The sequence below is a fragment of the Tachyglossus aculeatus genome, chromosome X3, assembly GCF_015852505.1.
Source record: "Tachyglossus aculeatus isolate mTacAcu1 chromosome X3, mTacAcu1.pri, whole genome shotgun sequence".
NCBI lineage: Eukaryota > Metazoa > Chordata > Mammalia > Monotremata > Tachyglossidae > Tachyglossus > Tachyglossus aculeatus.
The window spans coordinates 21,344,421-21,369,823 of NC_052099.1; the positions used below are offsets into that span (position 1 = coordinate 21,344,421).

At 44.5% G+C, this 25,403-nt stretch overlaps 1 protein-coding gene across 1 annotated transcript in view; it reads right to left on the bottom strand.

The window, feature by feature from the left end:
• BASP1 (brain abundant membrane attached signal protein 1) overlaps positions 1 to 9,930 on the bottom strand; it is a 75,843-nt gene extending 65,913 nt beyond the window's left edge. Inside the window, exon 1 of the mRNA XM_038770309.1 lies at positions 9,811 to 9,930. The gene's annotated coding sequence lies outside the window, so the exon portion shown is untranslated. The remainder of the gene's footprint in view (positions 1 to 9,810) is intronic.
• Between the last annotated feature and the right edge of the window lie 15,473 nt (positions 9,931 to 25,403).

The following is a 25,403-nucleotide window of genomic DNA, read 5'->3' on the forward strand; positions in this document are numbered from 1 at the left end:
TTCCCCTTGGAATAAGGTTCCTATTCGGTAATTTTGTTATCAAAAATCCCCAATCTAATCTAAATGGCTAGCTCTTCAAAGGGGCAAACTCTCTTTTCACATACAGTAGGAGGTTAACAAAGATTGGCTGAATACCCTCCTGCCCAATCCAGATTAGATAAGCATCTTGGCCAGCACTCCCCCAGAGTTTCTCACAAGTGCTAATGAGGACAGATCTGAGTCAAACAGGTCGTTTAACTTCTGTCCACCCAAATTGAAGCTGTTTTCCCATTGTCACTGGAGTAATATTTTCAGGCTTGTAGCAGATTTGTCCTAAGTAAAAATCCCATAATGTAAAGGACAAAGTAAATCACCTGCATCCCTTTTAGGGGGATGCTAATCAAAGTTCACCAGAGAAGTACAAATAAGCAGTGTGGCCTAGTGGAAAGAGCATAGGACTGGGAGTAGGTAGACCTGAATTCTAATCCCCACAGCCATTTCGGGCTATGTGACCTTAGGCAAATCACTTAACTTCTCTGTGCCTCTAAAATGGAGATTTAATACCTGTTCTCCCTTCTATAGTCTATGTGGGGCAAGACTGTGCCCAGACCAATGATTTTGTATCCACCCCAGTGCTTAGACAGTACTTGGCACATAGTGATCACTTAAATACCCCAGTTGTTATTATCTGAGCCTTGACACCTGAGAGGGGATTCCTGATTCTGAAATGGTGCAGACACGGTCAGACATGTACAACAAAACTCCATCTTAACATTTTGCTTCCGGTTGTTTTGGGGGCCAGAGGAGTCAAGATGGAGCTGGGAAGAAGGGGAAATAAAGTGCCTGTCATTTAAAAGAGCTGAAGTTGTCAAGGTGAAACGTAAGGACCTGGACAACCCTCAGCTGGGAGAGGACAAAGGGGAGATTGAGCCCCAGGAGTTTGAGGAAGACAGGCTGCCTAATGTGGCCCAATAGCTCTCTCTAATTCAGTGAGAGAGATGTTAGCCTTGAGTCTCCCAGCATGCTCTTTTGTAGATAACATTTATCCAAATTCAAAACCTCCAAATCATGTACTCTAGAAATGATAGCAGGTATACAACTTCAAAGATCCCAAGGAGCAAGAACTATCCTATGGAGATACCCCAATAGAAATTTACATAATCATGATGGTATTTATCAAGCTTTTTTATATATGCCAAGCACGGGGTAGATATGAGAAGGATGATGATGATGAAGGCATTTGTTAAGCGCTTATTGTGTGCAAAGCACTGTTCTAAGCACTGGGTAGGATAAAAGGTGATCACGTTGTCCCACGTGGGGCTCACAGTCTTCATTCCCATTTTACAGATGAGGCAACTGGGGCACAGAGAAGTTAAGTGACTTGCCTAAAGTCACACAGCTGACAAGTGGCAGAGCCGAGATTAGAACCCGTGACCTTTGACTCCCAAGACCGTGCTCTTTCCACTGAGCCATGCTGCTTCTCGTGGATCAGACAGAGGCCCTGTCCTATGTGGGGAACCACAATCTAAGAGGTAGGAAGAATTACTTATCTTCACCCCATTTTAACCGTGAGGAAACTGAAGTACAAAGAGGTACAGTGGTTTGCCCTAGGACACACATTGGATCAAAGGCAGAGCTAGGTTTTAATATCTAGGTTTATGACTCCTAGTCCCTCACTTGTCCTCCAGTTAAGACTGCCTAGATCACAAACTCCTAGAGGACAGGGATCATATCTAGTACTAATTCATTTGAACTTTCCAAATAAATACTACTGTCTCCCATTGAGGTCTATACTACATAACTAAGGCTGACTTGATCTAAATGAAATTTTTAAACTCCCTCCAGCTTTGTTGGTGTTACTAGGACATGGCTTACAAATGTTAATCAGTAGTTAGTAATGAATGGTAACATCCTCACACTATCTCAGTGAAATTGGTAAAAAAAAAAAAAGGCATGAAAGGAATTGATCTCCTGTTTGAATGCTGGGGAAAGAGGCCTAGAGAAGCTAGCCTCCAAGGTCACAATTAGTTAGGGATAAAGATCGGGCCTGGGAGTCAGAAGGTCCGGGATTATAATCCCAGCTCCACCTCTGGTCTGCTGTGTGACCTTGGGCAAATCCCTTCACTTCTCTAGGCCTCAGTTACCTCATCTGTAAAATGGGGATTGAGATTGTGAGCCACAGGTGGGACGGGACTGCATCCAACCCAATTTGTTGTATTCACCCCAGCTCTTAGTACAATGCCTAGCACATAGTAAATGCTTAACAAATACCATAATTATTATTATTAAAGAGGGTTTTTTTGTTTATCAACCATATCAGCATCCCCATCATCCACGTCCCTCTTCTAGACTGTGAGCCCATTGTTGGATAGGGACTGTCTCTATATGTTGCTGAATTGTACTTTCCAAGCAGTTAGTACAGTGCTCTGCACACAGTAAGCGCTCGATAAATACGATTGAATGAATGAATGAATCAATCAATTAGTGGTATTTATCGAGCACTTACTTTGTACAGAGCACTGTATTACACATAATAGAAGTCTTTCAGGCAAAAAAGAAATCAGAGAAAAAGGAGAGACCCCAAACAAACACCTGCATTTGCTGTATGCCTGCTTTTCACACATATTCTCCCCATTTCACACAAACTGGTAAGAGTGTTATTAAATACCAGAAATAGCATGGCCTAGTGGAAAGAGCACGGGCCTGGGTGTCAGAGAACTTGGGTTCTAACCCATATAATCTTAAATATTATTATCATATTCAAAGAAGAGCTCCTGGTTTAAATTTAGGAAGGCAAATGCTCAATCAGTAGTATTTACTGAGCTCCTGCTGGGAAGAGTGTTAGGTACTTGGGAAAGCACAGTAAAATTAGTAGACATAATCCCTGACCTCAAGGAGATGACAATCCACTATACTAAGCACTTGGGAGAGTACAATACAACAACAGTCACATTTACAGTACTCTGCACACAGTAAGCACTCGATAAATACAATTGAACAATTGAATTCCCTGCCCACAATGAGCTCACAGTCTAGAGATCAAAACCTTTTCTGAAAAATGCAATCAGCTCTAGGAATACTCACTGGGAAGAAGCTTGGGAGTCAAAGGACCTGGGATTTAATCCAGGTTCTGCCACGTGCCTGCTGGGCAACCACGGGCAAATCATTTAGTTTATCTATGCCTTAGTTTCCTCAACTGTTAAATGGAGATTTATTAGTTGTTCTCCCTCCTACTTAGACTGGGAGGCCCATGTGGGGCAGGGATTGGTTCTCACCTGATTAGACTGTATCTACCCCAACACTTAGAACAGAGCTTGACATACAGTCAGCGCTTAAATACTACATTATTAATTTAGAGTCCACTATGGGAAATTTTCCAAAAGAGTTAAAAAGCATACTGCACCACTCCTTCCCATCTTTTGCCTTCTTCTGAACACCATTTTCCATATAATCTTGAAACTGATTCCTCATGTATCTAGCCCCTCACCCAACAGATGGTTTCTGTTTATAAATCTCCAATATTTTCAAGAATTTCTTCCGTGACTTCTCTTGTTAGTAAAATCCTCCTGCTACTGATTACCGTAGCACTGGCTTGTCAATGTTTCCTGACTCTAGAGCTCGGCACAAAAAATCAGGTCCTCTAGAAATGTCTGATTTGAGTTAGGTAGATCCTTAGAATGGAAAGATGGAAAGCACACAGAAGGAGACCTTGAAAGAATATCTATTCTCTGGATTCAGATTTGGACATGAATGGGAAAAAGATAGCTGCCATTGTTTTCTATTCAGAAGGCTCAATTGATCAATGGTCTTTATTGAGCATTTACTTGGAGCAGACTACTGTACTAAGCACTCGGGATAATATGATGCAAAAGAGTTGGTAGAAAATCCCTGCCCATGATTAAAATGATCTTTGGAATAACCCCGCCTCTTCTCAAATAGTTTTAAAAGGGCCATTAATAGCTGGAGGAGGTCTCACAAAGTAATTCCCCAGGTTAAGACTTTAGATTTAACATGTTTTTTAATTGCTTTCTGCTCTTTTTTCCTTGCAGATCTCTCTGGACAACTGTTTTCTCAGAGGCCAAAAATTAATGGTGGTATAAGAAAACACTCCTCTCCAAAGGAAGCAGTTTGGCAACTGAGTTCACCTCAATGAGTTTGTAATGGATTTCACTCTACCACACAATTTTTTTAATAAGAACTTCAATGACATGTCTTCAGTCACAGCAACCAGAGAGGCCCGATGATATATACATGCAGAATCCATACATTTCAGTTTGAATGAACCAATGTATAGAAATTGCATCTCTCTGACAACCGCCTGAAAGCTTTATTTTATCATTTTCTAGGACATCTATCCATGTTGACTTAAAGGCACACTAATTTGGAATGCCTTTTTAAAACTACTTCATTCCATAGCCTTGAATTTAAAAACACAAAATTGGGTCTTATTTTGAGTAACATGAAACCAATGCCTTTTTCACATTGTTCTGAAATCAAGATCAAGAAATCTTCCCTAATCAGAAGAACAGGAACAGTGTAGGTCTAAAAATATAACTAAATAAGTCCCAAGATCATACATAACAAGAATAATGGTAGTACTAGGTGTTTATTATATGCCAAGCACTGTGATAAGTGATTTCCTTCATGGGGCTCACCAAGAGGGAGGGAGCTCAGATTTCTTATCCTCATTTTACAGTGAATGAAGCTGAGACATAGAGAAATTAAGTGACTTGCCCAAGGTCATGCAGCAGGCAAGAAGTACAGCCAAGACGAGAACCCACTCTTATGCCCACTCCACCAGGCCTCGCCGGTTTGTTACAACAATGATTTCCTTTTAAGGTCAAAGAAAATATAGAATAAATACATACTGTCTTGTCTAAATTTATAGACACAATAAGATGACTCAGGAAAACTACAAATACTTACAAATGTCTTTCAGATAGCAACCTTCTTGAGGTACATCACAGGACAACCTGTGGATGGATACACACACACACATACACACTCATGCACTCTATACAGGAAGAGTACAAACTTCTACCTTGCCCATATATTCAAGATTACTCTTGAGCTCTTTACATGTTTTCCAGTTTCACCAGCTAAAGTAGTAAAGTTGATAGACAGATAATGGTAAACCGATAAGGTAAGAATGCAAGCTTAGGGCAGACTTGTGAGCATTGTTCTTTCAAAACTACCTGCAATAAATACTAGTGTAAATACTAGAAAGAATTTTAAGGTTTTGTTGGGGGTTTTTTCTAGGGTGGAAGAGGGAAGTGCTAAAATATTACAGCAAGACCACAAGTGCCAGACAGGATAAGTTTTTTTGTCCTTTATTCATTTACCAAACATTATTTATTCCAGATATTCACCTCACTTGAAGCTGAAATTAAATATGAACGATATCCAAAAATTATCACCGTTCAAAAAAGTGCACTTTTTGGGTGCAGTAACAGGCTCACATTTTTAATGGGAATCATTTCTTGCTGTTAGCCTGGTTATCTAGACCATATCACTATTAAATATAAACACTGGTCACAGCAATAGGAAGGAAACCCATCCACTTTTGACGGCACCAGGAGCATACTGCAATTGACTGGAGTTCTTTCATGCTACAACCCTGACTTTATTTTCAAAGAATACAATTACTAGTTCCAGAGGTCAATTTGATACAAAAATGCTCAGGAATGTGGAGCTACAGCAGTTTTAAAAAAATACGCTGTATCATACCATCAACTATTTTACAGACAGTATTCTTGCTAACCCTTCTAAAACCAATGTTGTCCTGTTAATGCTTACTTATCTTGACCATGGAATGTGGCTAACACGCTCTTAAGTTGAAACAAAAAACTCAAGACACAGTACGCGATGCATTTCAGACACATATGCTTTTTGTTCTGAAGGAAATCAGCAAGAAAGGTCACGAACCAGAGGGCTTTGATAAAGCTCAAGTAACTGAAAGTACAAAAAAGGGTGCCCCCCCCCCCTTTTTTATGGTGATGTGTTTGTGTTCTCCTTGGGAAACTGAGTTACCTTCAAAGCCCAGCTAAACATGCTGCATCACTAGTATCCTCAGTGATAGACTAAAGGCCTGGAGGAAACTTTGTAGACATCAGCAAGTCAACCACGTTTCTGATCCGAATCAGTCATATTTATTGAATACATATTACGTGTAGAGCACTGCAGTAAGTGCTGAAGAGAGCGTAACAGAGTTGGTAGACCTGTTCCCTGCCCACAGTACACCAAAGACATGCCTTGTCAAAAATCTGCGGTTGATATAGATTCAATAAAGGGGCTTGGAAAATTGGTCCAAGCTTCTGGAAAATTTGAGCCACATGGACTACCAACCTGGATAATTCAGTCAGGCTCTGTCGTGGATGAAATTCACTGGACATTTGATCTATTTTATAAACGTGGACCGACCCTCTAAAACTCCACCCATATGAGGAACAAGTGTGTCCCGAAAATAAGGGTCCTGAATTGGACAGGTCAGCTCGTGAGTTCCAAGTCCAAAGGCCCAGTCGCACATGGCCAACTCAAACCCACCTTGATGTGAGCCAGGATTAGACCGGCCCCAATTTACTGGGTGGCTTTGGGTTGAGGAGCTCCGTTTAAGACTATTGAGCCAACTCACCTTTACATCATTCCTACCAGGAAGGACGATTGATCTGGGACAGACCCAGCTGCCATGACCCTTGAACTCAGGTTGAGTCCCATCTGACAGACCAAGCCACCATTCTTCTGTCTACCTGGAGCTCTCAGAGAAGGGCTTGGAGAAGCAGCTTGGAGAGCATGGCCCGGGGAGTCGGAGGAACTGGGTTCTAATCCCAACTCTGCCACTTGTCTTCTGTGTGACCTTGGGCAAGTCACTTCACAGTGCCTCAGTTCCCTCATCTCTAAAATGGGGACTAAACTGTCAGCCCCAATTGGGAAGTAGACTGTGCCCACCCTGATTACAGTTTGAATCGACCCCAGCGTTTTGTGGCGTCTGGTACATGGAAAGTGCTTAACATATACCATTTAGAAAAAGGATTTGAATAGCATGATAAGATGATAATGATGGATAAGATGATAATGATGATAGGATATCAGTAAAGTGAAGGTGTGACCTTAGATAAGGTACCCTTAACACGGATATTTTAGCAGGAGAGATAATAGTAACTTCACCATCAAGGTCCATTCCCTACCATTCCCTAAGATGATCTGCTAGTGCCTATATTTTTTAAAAAGTCCATTTATTTGCACTGAAAACCAAAGATCCATACTCTTTCTTCCTGAGGAAAAAAAAACCAGGTCAAGGCAATTATCCATCAGTAATTGTGCTTTATTTCGTCTTGATCCTTTATGAGACCCTGTAATGATATTTGCATTTCTCCCTTGTCATCTTTAAGAAGTCTTTCTAGATATGATGCAGGCAATTTAAGGGCTAAGAAAAGGAAAGGCTCAATATTCCGTTTGTTCTGAATTGGTAACCATTTTCTCAGCGCTAAGTCTTTGAAGGCCATCTTGTCAGTGTGATTTTCAATACATTGTTCCATTCCCTTAGCAGCAATCTCTAGAGGCAACACCCTCATCACATCCGTGCTTCTTAATCAAGACCCAACTGCAAACCTGTGCGACGGTGAAAGGAGAGGGTTGGAGGCAATTAAAAAAAAAACCATCTACTCCCAGGGCAGGGTGTTGCAGAAGACCTTTACTAATAAGGAGGATCCGTGTATGATTTTTTTTAAAAAAAAACATGAAAATACGTAAGATGATGGTTTTCTTTATAGCTCTGGCTTTTCATTAGCACAAGGTAAAATCCTGGAAAGGAAAACGGGGGAGGAAAAAAAAAAGTCCCTGCATCCAGGAGTCTAATGCACCATTTAGGGAAAGCCTTTGTTCCACCGCTTCTGATATGAGGTTGGTTTAGTGATGGAGAGATGAGGCTGCCTGCCCCTCTCCACGCCCTGCTCTCCGGCGCATGCGTGAGGCAAAGACAAAGGAATAGGTAATTACAGTCCAGTTTCATTCATTTTCACCGCAGTCCTGGTCTATTAGCATGAGGAGCAATACTATGATCTCTATTCACACCCTCCGAACGCGAGCGACCTATCCATAGGCGGGGAGCGCCTCGCACCCGCAGCCAACGGCCGGGAGCCTCGGGGTAAATCGAGGCACGGTCGCCTATCCATCCCTTTCGATGTATAGGCGCGCTTGCCACGATTCTTTCCGAAAAGTGACACCTCCAGGGGCAGGCGGTGCTCATGGAGTTTCGAGGCTGAAATGAATCCGGGCCCCGGCAAAGCATTCGATGAATATTCATGGGGTGGGGAGGTGGAAGAACGCGCTTTGGAACCATGCACTTGGCTTGCACTAAAGGGATGCAGTGGAGTCGGAGGCTCAGCAATTTGGGGTTCATTTTTGGGTTTTTTTGGCTGGGAGGGAGGCTCGTTGCAAGCCTCGGTTCGGGTCGCTAAATTTCTGACAAAGCGTCGACCCCAGTGCCAACGAAACCAGCCAGCATGCTGTCACTAAGCACACGTTCGCGATGGAGCAATACATTGTTCAAAGCCCTGAGCGCCTTCCCCGACTGGTGGCAAGGAGAAAGTCGATGCCCAGTTGCCACAGTGGCCACGCCACAGTGGGTCTAGAGCTCTTTTCATGGTTCCCTTTTTTTTGGGGGGGGGTCAACCCACCTTCTGGGTAGGCCTGGGTTCGCCGAAATGACCTATGCTCCCCCCCATCAATCATTTCATCGTTTCCTGAACGAGGCCCCTGTATTCCTCCTCCGCCCCCTCCACCTTTCTTCTCGGTGGGATGCGAGTTGCCACTAGAAGATGGGTCTCTGAGGGGCTCACCCGGCGACTTGGCTCCCAGTCACCGCCCTAAAAATGATTTCTGGGGTTCGAGTGGCCACTAGAAGATGGGTCTCTGAGGGGCTCACCCGTCGACTTGGTTCGCAGTCACCGCCCTAAAAATGATTTCTAGGGTTCGAGTTGCCACTAGAAGATGGGCTTCTGAGCAGCTCACCAGTCGACTGGGTTCAGAATCACTGCCCTAAAAATGATTTCTGGGGTTCGAGTTGCCACTAGAAGATGGGCTTCTGAGCAGCTCACCAGTCGACTGGGTTCAGAATCACTGCCCTAAAAATGATTTCTGGGGTTCGAGTTGCCACTAGAAGATGGGTTCCTTAACAGCTCACCAGTCGACTGGGTTCAGAATCACTGCCCTAAAAATGATTTCTGGGGTTCGAGTGGCCACTAGAAGATGGGCTTCTGAGTGGTTCACCAGTCGACTGGGTTCAGAATCACTGCCCTAAAAATGATTTCTGGGGTTCGAGTTGCCAGTAGAAGATGGGTTTCTGAGCAGCTCACCAGTCGACTGGGTTCAGAATCACTGCCCTAAAAATGATTTCTGGGGTTCGAGTTGCCAGTAGAAGATGGGTTCCTTAACAGCTCACCAGTCGACTGGGTTCAGAATCACTGCCCTAAAAATGATTTCTTTGTAATTACAGGGAGCTGGCCTCCCCCCTCCTCCTCCTCTCCCCCCCCCCCCAGCAGGGCCCCCACTCCTTCACCCTGCCCATTTTACCCCCCAGCCCCCCAGCCCCACCCCGGGATCCTGGCCCCACTCAACTTTGGAAATGGATTTCGGTGCCTTTGGAATCCTCGGCTCTCTCCCCCCTCCGCGGCCCCGAGGACGAAAGCGCCCCCTTTTCCAACCCAAAGCCCCCCTTCCCCGCTGGGAAGGCGGGGGGGGGGGGAGGGGGGGGCGAGGAGAGGGGCTGGGGGATGCGATGGTTTCCAATTGTGCGATCCCGCCCCGGCCCACCTTCCCGGAGCCGGTCCTTACCTCGGTGTGGCTCCTTTTCCTGGCCCCTCTGCGTGCGTTCTGCGGGGGTCCGGGGCAGCTACAGTCCTGGGGCCCGGATCTCGGGGAGGGGGCGGGGAGGGGGGGGTCTCCCCTTCTCGGTGGCTGCGAGCGAAGTGACTGGAGCCCGTTATAGCGCTCTCACCGCCGCCGCTGCCGCCACTGCAATTCTCATCCTCCTCCTCCCTCCTCCTCCTCCTCCCCCTCCCTGCCGCCCCCTCCTCCCTCCCCCCCCTTTTTCCCCCAGTGACAGCCTGGGCCGTCCAAAGCCCCCCCTCGCAAAGGGGTGTGTGCACTGAAGGCTTTTTTTTATTAGTAGTAGTATTTTTTTCTCTCTCCCACCCCTCTCTTCATCATCATCAATCGTATTTATTGAGCGCTTACTGTGTGCAGAGCACTGTACTAAGCCCCTGGGAAGTCCAAGTTGGCAACATATAGAGACAGTCCCTACCCAACAGTGGGCTCACTCTTTTTCATCCAGCGCACAGTAAGCGCTTAACAAATGCCATCATTATTCATAAAATGCATGTATTTATTATTTATTGATAATGATGGCATTTGCTAAGCGCTTACTACGCGCGAAGCACTGTTCTAAGCGCCCCCTTCTAGACTGTGAGCCCACCGTTGGGTGGGGACCGTCTCGATTGGTGGCCAACTTGGACTTCGCAAGCGCTTAGTACAGTGCTCTGCACACAGTAAGCGCCCAATAAATACGATTGAATGAATGAATGGGGAAGATAAAAGGTGATCCCTTTGTCCCACGTGGGGCTCACGGGCTTCGTCCCCATTTTACAGACGAGGGAACTGAGGCTCAGAGAAGTGACTTGCCCAGGGTCACATAGCAGACATGCGGGGGGGCCGGGATTAGAACCCGTGACCTCTGGATCCCTCTTTCCACAGAGCCACGCTGCTTCTCTAGCCACGCTGATGATTATTATTATTATTACTGATTTTCAAGATTGGGGAGGGCAGGAGGATTGGAGGAGCCCCCGCCCCGGCTAAGGTTGAAGCGGTGTTTTTCAGTCGGGGCGATGAGGACGCGGGGGGGAGAGGGGCGTCTAGTACGCATCTTGCACAGAGCTCGCCGCCTGCTTTCTGGGCCCGCAGCAGGGGATGGAAATGCGGGACCATCTCCGCCCCAGCGGCTTTGGAGTCGGAGGTCATGGGCTCAAGTCCCAGCTCCACCACTTGCCAGCTCTGTGACTTTGGGCCAGTCACTTCACTGGGCCTCAGTTACCTCATCTGGAAAATGGGGATGAATAATAACAATAACAATGGAGTTTTTAAGCGCTCACTATGTGCAAAGCACTGTTCTAAGCGCTGGGGCGGTTACAAGGTGATCAGGTTGTCCCGCGGGGGGGGGGCGGGGGGGGCTCACAGTCTTAATCCCCACTTTACAGATGAGGTAACCGAGGCCCAGAGAAGTGAAGTGACTTGCCCAAAGTCACACAGCTAACAAGTGGCGGGGCTGGGATTTGAACCCATGACCTCTGACTCCAAAGCCCGGGCTTTGTACATACATACCTGTACATATGTATATATGTTTGTACATATTTATTACTCTATTTATTTATTTAATTTGTACATATCTATTCTATTTATTTTATTTTGTTAGTATGTTTGGTTTTGTTCTCTGTCTCCCCCTTTTAGACTGTGAGCCCACTGTTGGGTAGGGACTGCCTCTATATGTTGCCAATTTGTACTTCCCAAGCGCTTAGTACAGTGCTCTGCACACAGTAAGCGCTCAATAAATACGATTGATTGATTGATTTTTCTACTGAGCCACGCCGTGAGCCTCCCCGTGGGACAACCTGATCACCTTGTAACCTCCCCAGCGCTCAGAACAGTGTTTTGCGCATAGTGAGTACTTAATAAATGCCATCAACATCATCATCCGGCCGCTTCAGTGGACCCAAGGAGACGCAAAGGCGAGGCCCGCGCACCGGGGAGACTCAGCCGAGATGCCGGGCTTGTTAGAGGGGGGAAGATGGTTTGCAGAGGGTTTAGCACCTCCTCCTCCTCCTCCTTCTCCTCCTTAACGGGGCGGCCGGTCCTCTGCAATGGGTTGGGGCCGGCCAGGCACTCCTGACTCCCGGGGGAGACTTTCCTCGAACATCTGCTCCGTTTGAGCGAAGCCAAAACGACCCCTCAGGCTCCAAACGCGCAAACTGGCGAAGGCCTCGCAATGTGCGAGCCGCTGGCGCCCCCTGCGCTGCGCTCCGCGGCCTCTGCAAGGTCCTAATTGGGGAATAATAATAATAATAATAATAATGGCGTTTATTAAGCGCTTACTATGGGCAAAGCGCTGTTCTAAGCGCTGGGGAGGTTCCAAGGTGCTCAGGTGGCCCACGTGAGGCTCACAGTCTTCATCCCCATTTTACAGATGAGAGAACCGAGGCCCAGAGAAGTGAAGTGACTTGGCCAAAGTCGCACGGCTGACAATTGGTGGAGCCGGGGTTTGAACCCATGACCTCTGACTCCAAAGCCCGGGCTCTTTTCCACTGAGCCACGCTGGGCGAGGAGACACACACGTGTGGTCATCAAGCCCCCCCCTACACACACATGTCCTCAGTTGGGGGGTCCTCAAACCCTCTAATAATAATAATAATAATAATGGCATTTATTAAGCGCTTACGATGTGCAAAGCAATGTTCTAAGCGCTGGGGGGAACACAAGGTGATCAGATTGTCCCATGGGGGGCTCACAGTCTTAACCCCCATTTTACAGATAACTGAGGCACAGAGAAGTTAAGTGACTTGCCCAAAGTCACGCAGCTGACAAGTGGCAGAGCTGGGATTTGAACCAACGACCTCTGACTCCAAAGCCCGGGCTCTTTCCACTGAGCCACGCTGCTTCTCTACATACACACACGCATACACACACGTGTGGTCACCAAGCACCTCCAACACACACACATCCTCAGTTGGGGTCTTCAGACCCCCTACACACACACACACACACACACTCAGGTGTGGTCCTCAAGCCTCCTACACATGTACACATTCAGGTGTGGTCATCAAGCCCCCTACACACATACACACACACACACACACTCAGGTGTGGCCATCAAGCTCCCTACACACACACATCCTCAATTGGGGTACTCAAACCCCCTACACACGCACACACTCACTCAGGTGTGGTCATCAAGCCCCCTACACGCACACGCACACGCACACACACACCCTCAGTTGTAGTCCTCAAACCCCCTACACACACACACACGTCAGGAGTGGTCATCAACCCCCCCCCCCCCAACACCCTCAGACGTTGTCATCAAAACACACGCGCGGACACACACGGTAACCCTCCCAATCCCCCAAGAACTCAGATATATCAACCGCATTTGCGTTTTGGCTGGGAAAGGTAAGTCCCGCTGATATAAAGAACAGTAGGGCTTCAGGGAGTGAGTATTCAAATTGTCAAAGAACACAACACTGTGCGTCGCCCAACCTTTTTAGCATTGCAACCGTTTCCTTTCGCATAAGGAGAAGGGGAGGAGGGTTGGGCGGGGCACGAGTGTAATCAATTCGAAAAGATGTAACACAGTGTAGTCATGCAAACAAGTGGAGGGCTACACAATAGCCGTGTAATTAGCATGATTAAAGTTTTTTTAAAAAAATCCGGAGAATGCGGGACAACGTCTTTGTTTACAACAAAATAGGATGGTCTCCTTATGTGACAATGCGTTTCTGGGCAGAGCTTTATGCAGCAAACACACCCACAAGGAAATCACAGTTATCCGAGAGAAGAGGCATCATCACTGCAAAGTGTATCGTTCTCATATCAGGAGAAATACTAAATTCGTGGCACCGCAAGTCCAATCTCGTGCGCAGTTTGTGCTTCTTTGAACGGTTTGTAACCTGACCCTTTAAAACAGGCATGTTATAATCCAATTAGGTCTTATCAAAAAAGATATTGGACCCTATTATTTTCTATCAGTACTTTTGTACTGAGTGTTAATTTCCATGGTCCTTCAGACAGCATTATGGAATTCAGAAATTTTGGTTAAGTATGACTGTGCTACCGACTCGGTTTTCCTGATTGTGGCAGGCCCTTCAGGCAATGTGATTGGAATACAGATCCCCGGTTTCCATAGAAACTGGAGGAAAAGTCTGCACTAGCAGTATGAAATGCAGGTTCAGTGAACTGCATCTTGCATCACTGAACATTGGTCAGATGTTCCCCGAAACTTCGAAGAAGCAGCATTACTTATGATGCAGTGATTAAATTAGTGCAATGAGTCTCAAGAAAGGGAGTAATGAATTCAAATTTAAATCCTATTCAGAATGTTAGTCTCTAGCTGAACCAAATCTCCTGGTGAATGCAAAAACCTAGTCTGTAAAGTTACTCTTCGTGTTTTCAATCAAGAAGATTCCTGCTAGCTAATATAGTTCATCTTTTACAAGATGTCGGTCCTTAGAAAAAACAGACATTTATATTGTGGGGGTCCCCAGAAATTGTATTTGAAGTCCTGGAGTTAAAGCAGATTGATAAAGGCTTCTATTAGAGTCCTAATGACCAGATTTAGCAGCTAGTTTACCCAGCAGAATCGCTTGAAAACATTAAATTCCAGCCCACATTTAGTCAAATTTCTTGATATATTACAAATGCTTACATTAACAAAGTGTTAGTTTTGAACTATTTCATTAGTCACCCTTGAGTGCCATCGAGGATCTGAACTGACCCATCTGAACTCCCTCACATCCCAGCCTCATTTACTCAGCCGTACCCACCTTTTCACAGATTTCCTTCCTTCACACTCTGCTCCCAACGGAAGCATTAGGAGGTATGTGTATTTCCCTGTGGCATTTGGCAGGGAAGGGAGAGCGAGAGGTTCGTAGGAGGAGAGGGAGAAGAATCAGGTCTGAAAAGTTATCCAATGAGAGACAGTGCAGCTTGGAGCAGGGATGGAGTCTCCAGTCATGAAAGACCGACGAAGCTTCCATCTTGAGACTTAAGGGCTGAAAACCTGAACAGAAGAACTGATGATAGTAGTAGTGGCTTGCACAACACGATTTGCACTTTCTCACCCCTGTCAGCCATGCGGCATGGCTCAGTGGAAAGAGCACGGACTTTGGAGTCAGAAGTCATGGGTTCAAATTCCAGCTCCGCCACTTGTCAGCTGTGTGACTTTGGGCAAGTCAATTAACTTCTCAGTGCCTCAGTCACCTCATCTGTAAAATGTGGATTAAGACCGTGAGCCCCCATGGGACAATCTGATCACCTTGTAACCTCTCCAGCACTTAGAACAGTGCTCGGCACATAGTAAGCGCTTAATAAATGCCATCATCATTATTATTAGTATTATTATTACTAAGGCAAAAGTTTGGGTGCAGAGAGGTATAGCACATTCTGAAGGGCCTATATGGTCTTCATCCATACTAGTCTGCAACAAGCAGAACTGGAACTACCACCCTGGTCTCCTGATTGACCAAGCAGTCCTTCATCCCACTTGACCAACAGCAGAGCTGGGGTATACCAAGGAGACCCACCCTGGACCTGGAGATGTAGAAGCAGGATGGCACTGCTGTTCTCTGAAAGGCATCCTCAGACACCTGCCTCCAATTTAGTTTCCTCAAATCCTGTGATTCAAAATTGTATACCCAGAAAAATTGAAATTAATTTTCATTCAAGTAATATAATAATAATGGTATTTGTTAATAATAAAAAAATGACATTAAGTGCTTATGATGTGCAAAGCACCGTTCTAAGCGCTGAGGAGGTTACAAAGTGATCAGGGTGTCCCATTTTACAGATGAGGTAACTGAGGCCCAGAGAAGTTAAGTGACTTGCCCAAAGTCACACAGCTGATAAGCGTTTATTATGTGCCAATCACTGCTCTAAGCACTGGGGTAGACACAAGGTAATCTGGTTGTCTGTAATCAGATCATCCCAGGTGGGGTTCCCAGTCTTAATCCCCATTTTACAGATGAGGTAACTGAGGCACAGAGAAATTCAGTGACTTACCCAAGGTCACACAGCAGATAAATGGCAGAGCTGGGATTAGAACGCATGGCCTCTGATTCTCAAGCCCGTGCTCTTCAACAGAATCACCTAACGTTGTTGCTAACTTTCATAATGAAATTCAACAATATATCATTATCAGTAAAATGTAAATGGTATTTTCCCAGTAACTAAAGTGTCACCTCTCCAATTCCATTTCCCATTCCAGGTTCTTCATTTCATGGTCCCAGGTGCATCCCAAAAGACCGGTCAAGACCTTGTTATCTTGCATCAACCTCTGCACTTAGTACAGTGCTTGACAAATGTTAAGTGCTTAACGAATACCATAATAGTGATTATAAAATACTGAGCATTATCAGGAAGGGAATGGACGACAGAACCAAGGCATTAATTCAACATAATATAAATCCAGAATTTTAGATGAAATGATACTCTCCACAGACTAAACAGACCACAGCAGAACTGAAAATTGCCCAGGAAAAAAAGAAGCTGACCATGAGGAAGTGCTCAGTAAATACAATTCATTGATCGATTGAGGAAGAGGAAAAAACTTCCTAAGAAGAATGGACTGGAAATGTTGGGACCCTTCCACCTGGAAAGATAAAGCCAGAGAAGACAAATAATTGAAATTCATAAAGTCATGAAACATGTGGATGGGGCAAACTCGGAATTTTTGTTCGCCAAAAATCCACAAGACCATGGGGCACCTGTGGAAGCTTAAAAGAAGAAAGTTCAAAATAACAGTAACAAAAAGGGGATAGTTTTTCATGTAGTAGGAGAGAAACATGGAATCCATTGCCAGGGGAAGCCTGGCCAGTCAAAAACATCATTCGGTTCAATAGGAGTTTGAACAGATCGGTGGATGGGACAGATTCCAAACAGTCAAAAGAGGAGAAGCTAGGGATCTCAGCAGTATATCCCTAACCATTAGGCAACTTGTCATTCCATCCACCCAAGCATCTGTTGCCACCACCTGAAACAGAATGCTGGACTGGAAGGACCATTGTCTGACTGAGGTTTGGTGTTTCGTATGTTTTTATTGGAAAACCAGCTTATAACTTGGTGACATTCGGGGTTATGTATATGCCCTGTCTGCTGTACTTTCTCAAGTGCTTAGTTCAGTGCACTACACTCAGACACTCATTAAATGCAATCGCTGCTACTTACTACTTTCAAATCGTGCCCTGATCTCAGCCAGCAATTTACCGTAGTCTCTCAACTTCATATTCAAAGGGAAACGATAGTCCCTTCCAATACCAGTTTAAGGGGAGGTTGGAGGGGACGGGGTGGGGGTGAGGTTGGTGGGGGGGCGGGGGGGGGGCATTAGGGCAGACTCTGGTTTTTGTATGTGCTTCCTCAGGGGTTCCAGCCCCCTGGAAGTGAGGAGAATCCCAGAGAATTGCAACACCTACCTCAGCCCACCCCTCCGAGCCTGCAGATCAGCACCCCTCAGATCCAGGGAAGATCTGCCTCTCCAGGGCCTAGAGTCAAGAGGAGCTTGGGGCCAGTCTGGTGTTGATTAAGCGCTTACTATGTGTCCAACATTGTAGAGAAGCAGCCTGGCCTCATGGCAACAGCATGGGGTCTGGAGGCCTGGATTCTCAACCAGTTCTCCTGCTTTCCTGCTGTGTGACCTTGAGTCTCAGTTTCCTGATCTGTAAAATGGTGATTAAATTCCTGTTTTCCCTCCTACTTAGACTGCGATCCCCATGTGTGAAAGGGACTGTGTCCAGCCTGATTATCTTGTGTCTACCCCAGCAGTTACTACAGTGCTTAGCATATGGTAAATGCTTCACAAATACCACAGCTATAGTTATATTATTGTTCTTTCTTCAACCACAGTGACTGGGAGGCTACAAGTGCAACCTTTATTGCTGTGGAGAGGTGTGCCAGGAGAGGCAAGGACACACTTGCACTCTGGACACCAGGGTAGTCATTTGAGTGGCTTCCGGGATATTCTCTGACCCATACCATAGTAGCTTAATCTGACCCCATTCGACTGGCTGAATTTAAAGTATAGGAGCCCTTTGAAGAAGGATGCCCTAAATAAATATTATAATGCTACACCCTCCTCACCCTACCTCAGCCGCAAAGCACTTATGCACATATTTATAACTTATTTATTTATATTAATGTCTGTCTTCCCCCTCCAGATTGTAAACTCTGTGACAGTGAGCCCTAGGTGGGGACATGGACTGTGTCCAACCTGATTAGCTTCTATCTACCTCAGCGCTTAGTACAGTGCCTGGCATATAGTAAGTGCTTAACAAATGTCAAAACAAGCACAACAAACTCAGGAACACACAGGTGTGAAACCCTGCACTTCTGAGTCAGAGTCGCCCAGAAATGAGGTTTTGGATAGTGCTAGAGTTCCACTTAGTCAATTACCTAAACCACCTTGATATTGTGGAAATGATCCACACAACCTGACAGACAGAGAGTCCTTTATTCTTGCATTCCACCGACAAGGGCATCTTTTTCCAATCTCCTTCCTTCTCTCCCTCCATCCTACGCTTCCTAGCGCCCTTGATTCCCAAATCCACACCCCCCCACCATCTCTCTCTCTTGCCATTTCAGAGACAGGGAGCAATAGCGTTGTCTACAGCATTTATCCTGGGAGCAGAGAATAGTGTCCAAAGATGTGCTGGCTAAAACAACCCAGCACTATAATTAGGTGCTTTTATCAGTTCTCAAGAAGTCAAAGCCACCACCCTGCTTTCAGGGAGGTTATGGTCTAATCATACAATCAGGGGATGATTGTACCATAGTTGAGAGTGAGAAAATACATCTAAATAACAGACGCAAGTGAATATCTGCTTAACTAAATAAATGCCTATGAAATTCACACAAAACACACAGGATACAGATCAGGCTGAGGGGCTTTTTCAGATCCTGGGATTTTTTTTAATGGAATTTGCTAAATGCTTACTATATGTCAAGCACCGTTCTAAGTGCTGGGGTAGATACTAGTTCATCAGGCTGAATACAGGCCCTGTCCCACATGGGGTTCACGTCTTGGGAAGTGCCCATCATCCCCTGGCATCATCATCATCATCATCAATCATATTTATTGAGTGCCTACTGTGTGCAGAGCACTGTACTAAGCGCTTGGGAAGTACAAGTTGGCAACATATAGAAACAGTCCCTACTCAACAGTGGGCTCATAGTCTAAAAGACTTCTCCACCTCTGGCTCCATTCTGGGCTCACCCCTGAGGTGCACTACTACCTGGCCAGTTGTTGGAGAGGTCTGAGGAGTTCGTGGTTCAGCACAGAACCAAAAAGCCTCTTAGTCTAAACCTGCCTTCTCCCTTCTGCAACCTCTAGCCCCTTCCCTGGTAAGTGGGGGGGGTAATAAGTAGTCAATTCCCTTTTTGCAGTTGAGGAAATGGAGGCACAGAGAAGTTAAATGACTTGCCCAAGGTCACACAGCATGCAAGAAGCAGTGTGGCCTAATGGAAAGAGCACAGGCCTTGGAAGTCAGAGGATGTGGGTTCTAATCCAGGCTCTGTTAGATGTCTGCTATGCGATCTTGGGCAAGTCACTTAACTTAGGTCATGGGTTCTAATCCTACCTCTGCCACTTGTCTGCTGTGTGACCTTGGGCAAGACACTTCTCCTCTCTGTGCCTCAGTTACCTCATCTGTAAAATGGGGATTGAGACTGTGAGCCCCACATGGGACAGGTACTGTGTCCAACTCAATTTGCGTGTATCCACCCCAGAACTTAGTACTGTTCCTGATAAACATTAAGTGCTTTAAAAATACCATAATAATAATTATTATTATCTATAAAATGGAAATTAAGGCTTTGAGCCCCACGTGGTACATGGACTGTTTCCAACCTGATTAGCTTCTATCTACCCTAGTGTTTAGTACAGTGCCTGGCATGTAATAAGAGAGTAACAAATGCCATTAAAAAAAAAAAAATTTAAGTGGAGGTGCTTGGATTAGAACCCAGGTCCTACAGCTCTCAGGTCCATGCTTTATCCACTAGGCTATGCTGCTTGAAAAGAGTTCACTCCAGGAACAATCAATCAATGGTATTAATTGAGCACTTAAAATGTGCAGAGCACTGTACTAAGCACTTGGGAGAGTACAACAGAATTAGTAGACATCTTTCCTACTCCTAACAACCTTACAGGGAAGCAGCATGGCTTAGTGAAAGGAGCACGGGCTTGGGAGTCAAAGGTCGTGGGTTCTAATTCTGGCTCTGCCACTTAGCTGGGTGACTTTGGGCAAGTCACTTAACTTCTCTGTGCCTCAGTTACCTCAAACTGTGAGCCCCACATTGGACAACGTGATTACCTTGTATCTACCCCAGAGTTCAGAACAGTGCTTAGCAATGCTTAACAAATGCCATTATTTTTATTATTATTATTACAGGCTAAAAGGGGAGAGCAGAAACATCCCCCAGTGTTTCTTCTCTCCCTCTCTAGATTGTAAATTTGTTGTGGTCAGGGAAAGTCTAGCAACTCAGTTATATTGTTACATTGTACACTCCCAAGCACTTGGTACATTACTCTGCACACAGCAAGTGCGCAATAAATATGAGTGATTGATTGGACTCGGTAACAACTTCCAGTCACTGAATTATTATTATTGTTCTTGTTAAGCTCTATGTGCCAAACACTGTACTAAGTGCTGGGGTAGATACAAGGTACCTGTAACACCTGAACTACAGATTATCCACTCAGATTTGAGTTTGTGGGGTTTTATTTGGTTTTTATCAGACTTTCTATTGCACAGGATTGACACCGGCTAGCATTTTCCATTCAGGCTTTGGTTCCAATTCTTCTAAAGTCCATTGATTCAATTCTGTAGTTTATAAGCTCCTTACGGGAAGTGGTTACGTCTGTGTCTACCAACTCTGTTCCATTATATTTTCCCAAGTGCTTAGTACCATCTTCTACCCACAACAAGGAGTCAGTAAATACCATTGATTGATACGGGGTGAGGTTCTGATTATCTTTTATCTCCTTCAAAACACAGCGATGCTTAACACAGAATAATTGTTTACTAAATCCCATTGTGATGATGCTAATGATTTTGAAATTTGACCCGGTTTCTGGGTCCTAACCAAATCTCCCACAGAGATTTTTTTTTTCAGCTGATTTTTCTCAGCTGAAAATCCTAGGCTTTTTTTCCTGTCAAAACACCTACTCAAATTCCCCTTCTCTCTTAATATCCCATTTCATTTAATTTTCCACAAGAGGGAGTGCTCTACCCAGAAAATATGATGGCAGGTTTCACTGATGCCCCTAAAGACAGACAGAAGACTTTTCTCTACTTTGAAGTGGAATTGAATGTACTTATCTTGTCCCAGGTTAAACAAAACTGTCTATTAAAGTGTTAGAATGTTCCTATAAAGACAGTAGACAACGTATTGTAGTGGCTTTTAAAGACCTTTCCAGTCCCAGTACTCAGTGACTTTCTCTTCTCACAGGAAAAATGGAAAAAGTCACTATCCATCTTCTTTGTTCATTATGTTATGAGACTACACTAAAGAATATATAGTGATGGCGCTTATTATTCATTCATTCAATCATATTTATTGAGTGCTTACTGTGTGCAGAGCACTGTACTAAGCGCTTGGGAAGTACAAGTTGGCAACATATAGAGACGGTCCCTACCCAACAGCAGGCTCACAGTCTAGAAGGGGGAGACAGACAACAAAACAAAACAGATTTCAAAACAAAATAAATAGAATAGTAAATATGTACAAGTAAAATAGAGTAATAAATCTGTGCAAACATATGTAGAGGTGCTGTGGGGAGGGGAAGGAGGTAGGGCCGGGGGGCGTGGAGAGGAAGGAGGGGGCTCAGTCTGGGAAGGCCTGCTTACTATGTACCAAGCACTGTTCTAAGCACTGGGGAGGTTACAGTGTGATCAGGTTGTCTCACGAGGGCCTCACAGTCTTAATCCCCATTTTACAGATGAGGTAACAGGAACAGAGAAGTTAAGTGACTTGCCCAAAGCTGCACAGCTGACAAGTGGCAGAGCAGGGATTTGAACCCATAACCTCTGACTCCAAAGCCCGTGCTCTTTCCACTGAGCCACGCTGCTTCTCAGAGGAAAAGCATAATCTATTCCAGGCATATTTTTAAGCAATGCCCATAAACCTAATGGTCTCCATTAACTGGCATCCAATCAGTCAATCGTATTTATTGAGCACTTACTGTGTGCAGAGCACTGTACTAAGCGCTTGGGAAGTACAAATTGGCAACATATAGAGACAGTCTCTACCCAACAGTGGGCTCACAGTCTAGAAGACAGTGGGCTCACAGTCTAAAAGACTGTCCAGATCCTTGAAATAACCAGAAAGGCATTTGTGTAGATACAAAGTACCTTGGAATTTAGTAACAGGACTCCTATTGTGGGCAGGGAACATGTCTACCAAGTCTGTTATATTGTACTCTCCCAAGGGTTTAGTACAGTGCTCTGCACACAGTGAAAGCTCAATAAATACAATTAATTGGTTGATAGATCCTTTTTTCAGGATTAGGGAATTGGATAGGTTTAAATACAACCAGGCACAAGGGGACACTATGGTCAAACCCCACAGGGTTAGGCTAAAAATATTGGGCCCCCTGAAATCATTGATTTATTTTCTAATGTATGATGATGCAGGTACCTTTGAGGTGATAGGAAGCTAGAGTTTTCAAATTTGTTTAGGCTACAGTCGTGCTTTTGCTCAATAAAAATGTTTCTTTTCTGGACACAGATCCAAAGAAGTCGCTGACTAGCTCTGTGCTAAAATGGCTATATGCTGAGGCCAATATCCATTAGCTCATGTTACATTAGCTCAGGAAAGAAAGAGGACACAGAGCATGAGCTTTGGCCAAAGATTTAAAGTGAGCATTGGAATGGTCATTCAGTGATGGCCAGAATAGTCAGCTTCCCTCTCCCCCCACCCAGGTGAAATATGAGTAAAAACATGTACAGATTAAGAAGTGTTTACTGGAGAAAGGCTTTAGATCTTAAAATACAGGTGAGGCAGTTGCATCATCATAGAACCTCAAGAGTGAGGGTGCATTGAGAATAAATTGAGAAGCTGCCTGGCCTCATGGAAAGAGCATAGGCCTGGGAGCTGAGGATGTAGCTTCTATTCCTGGTTCTGCCACACGTTTTTCGTGTGATCTTTGGCAAGTCACTTCACTTCTTTGTGCCTCAGTTACCTTATCTGTAAAATGGGGATTAAGACTGGGAGCCCCATGTGAGACAGGGACTGTGTCTGACCTGATTACCTTGTATTTACCCCAGCACTTAGAACAGTGTTTGGTACATAGTAAGTGCTTAACAAATACTACAATAAATATCTCTCTTCTTTAGGAGGGAAAGTGTGTTTTCTCACTATAGCCACTCCTAATGAAGAAATGGGGAGGAAGGAGTAGAAGTATAGGACAGGATTCTTCTTGTTTTACCATTTAAGCTCCCGTGCACTGCAGATTATGGCTACCATTTAGGATCCAGCTGCCAGACTCATGGACAAAGCCACCCGCAGCCATCTACGCTTGATCTTGAAACCAGGAAGACCTAGTTTTGTTTCTCGGAGACAAGGGAGAGAAAGCTTAAAATAGCATCAGGTGCCCACAGTGGAGACCTAATTGAGCACTATGGCTGAACAAAATCTTGTAATGACTTTCTAAAATCCAACCAGAGCAAGATGATCAAATATTCACATTATTTTTATCAAATGCGAATCAATGAGAAAGGATGAATCAAATCAAAATGATTCATTGCACTTCTACTGTGTACAGATCACCATATTAAATGATTGGGAGAAAAAGCCAGCAGACGTGATCTCAAGGGGCTTACCATCTAAGTGGGGGAGACACACTAAATTAATTTACATATAGGAGGAAGAAGCAAAAAGTATTGTATTGCTATATTGAACTCTCCCAAGAACTTAGTACAGTGTTCTGCACATAGTAAGTGCTCAATAAATACTACTGATGATGAAGTCATGCTTAAGTAACAGGATATGGAAGACATTCATTCAATCGTATTTATTGAGCGCTTAATGTGTGCAGAGCACTGTACCGTGTTATGGAAGTGAGTTTTGCTTACTGCCCTTCCCAAGCACGCTCTCATTAACACATCCTCACCATTCCTCTTATGGTGGAGCTAATTTCAACATAGTTTGTTTTATTGTTCTCCCTTTAAAAAAAATGCTTTAAAGTAGCAGCCAATTTAACTTCTTTGAGAATCCTGTGAGACAAGTATGAATAGGAACTGGAGTCCCCACACTTCAGATCAGGAAATGAAGGATCAGAAAGGAAAAGTAAGTCATCCAAAGTCCAAGAGCAAATAGGTGATTGAACTGAATCTAGAATCCAGGCCATCTTACTCCCACTGGGTCAGGATTATCACTCCTCTCTCATGGAAAATCTGAGACAGAGAATGAGAAATTTTTCTCCAAGACCTACATTAAGAAAGGGGCAGAAACATTAGTAAAATATTAGATTACAGGCATCCAATTGCTTCTTCTAATCATTGACTTTTGCTTTTGCGTCACATGTTTTCCATTAGCCACTGATTTTATGTCTTTGCCCAACAGGGTTATTTTGTAATTCAACTCCGGTTCTTGGCATGATGATCCGGGGTTAAATCCCTCACTTTACCATATGAGAAGGAGGGAGAGATGGTGATTGAGGAGGGTGGCTGACCTATGAACCCCTTGGATAGCACCCAACTCTCCACTCCCACACCCCCAAGACTTGTGCTCAGGAGCCGGGATCGTTCCTCTACTTCACTGGAAGGAAATAATGCTCCAACTTGAGGAGGGGAGGAAACAAGGGCACTAGAAAGCAGAGACAGAAGATGGCAGCTTTCTGAAGAAAGAGAGAAGTACTGGTCCGTATTTGTTCATTCACTCAATCGTATTTATTGAGCACTTAACGTCTGCAGAGCACTGTACTAAGTGCTTGGAAAGTAGCTTGGTTGATCTTAAATGAGTACAATAAAACATGGAGATATAGAAAAGGGAGGTGACATTTTTTTCCATTCAGACTGCTTTACCTCTATGTTACATAGATCTTAATGATCACTAATGAGAGTCCAGAGTCAATAAATAGTATTTGAGCAATTACTGTATGTAGAGAATTGTACTAAGCACTTGGGAGAGTACAATAGATTTAGTAGACACAATCCCTGACCTCAAGGAGCTTAGAGTCTACCATACAATACGTGTGTATGCATGTATATTGTATCCATCCAAATATTATCTTCTGCAAATCTCTCTTCCTGACAGCATCTAGATTTCAATGAAACCTTTAAATTACTCAAATACAGGAATACACTAGGCTTTCATGTGAACATCTTTAAAACTTTTTCCCTTTTTAACTTCTCTTTCTAGGATTTTTGAATACGCATCCAACTTAAAAGCTCTGTGGGAGCATCTTACTAATACCAAGTGAAACATGTTGCTTTGGAGAGATTATAACTCTCTTCCTTGAATTCCTCTGAGGCTTCAGAAATTTTCCCAGATTAAAAAAGAAAAGAAAAATTGTCAAGGAAAGATACAAACAGCAACTTGATGTTAGAAAAAGCAAGTCAAGAAACCTAAGAGCTGTGTAAACCTTTCTTTGGGGACAATACTTTGAGCCAAAG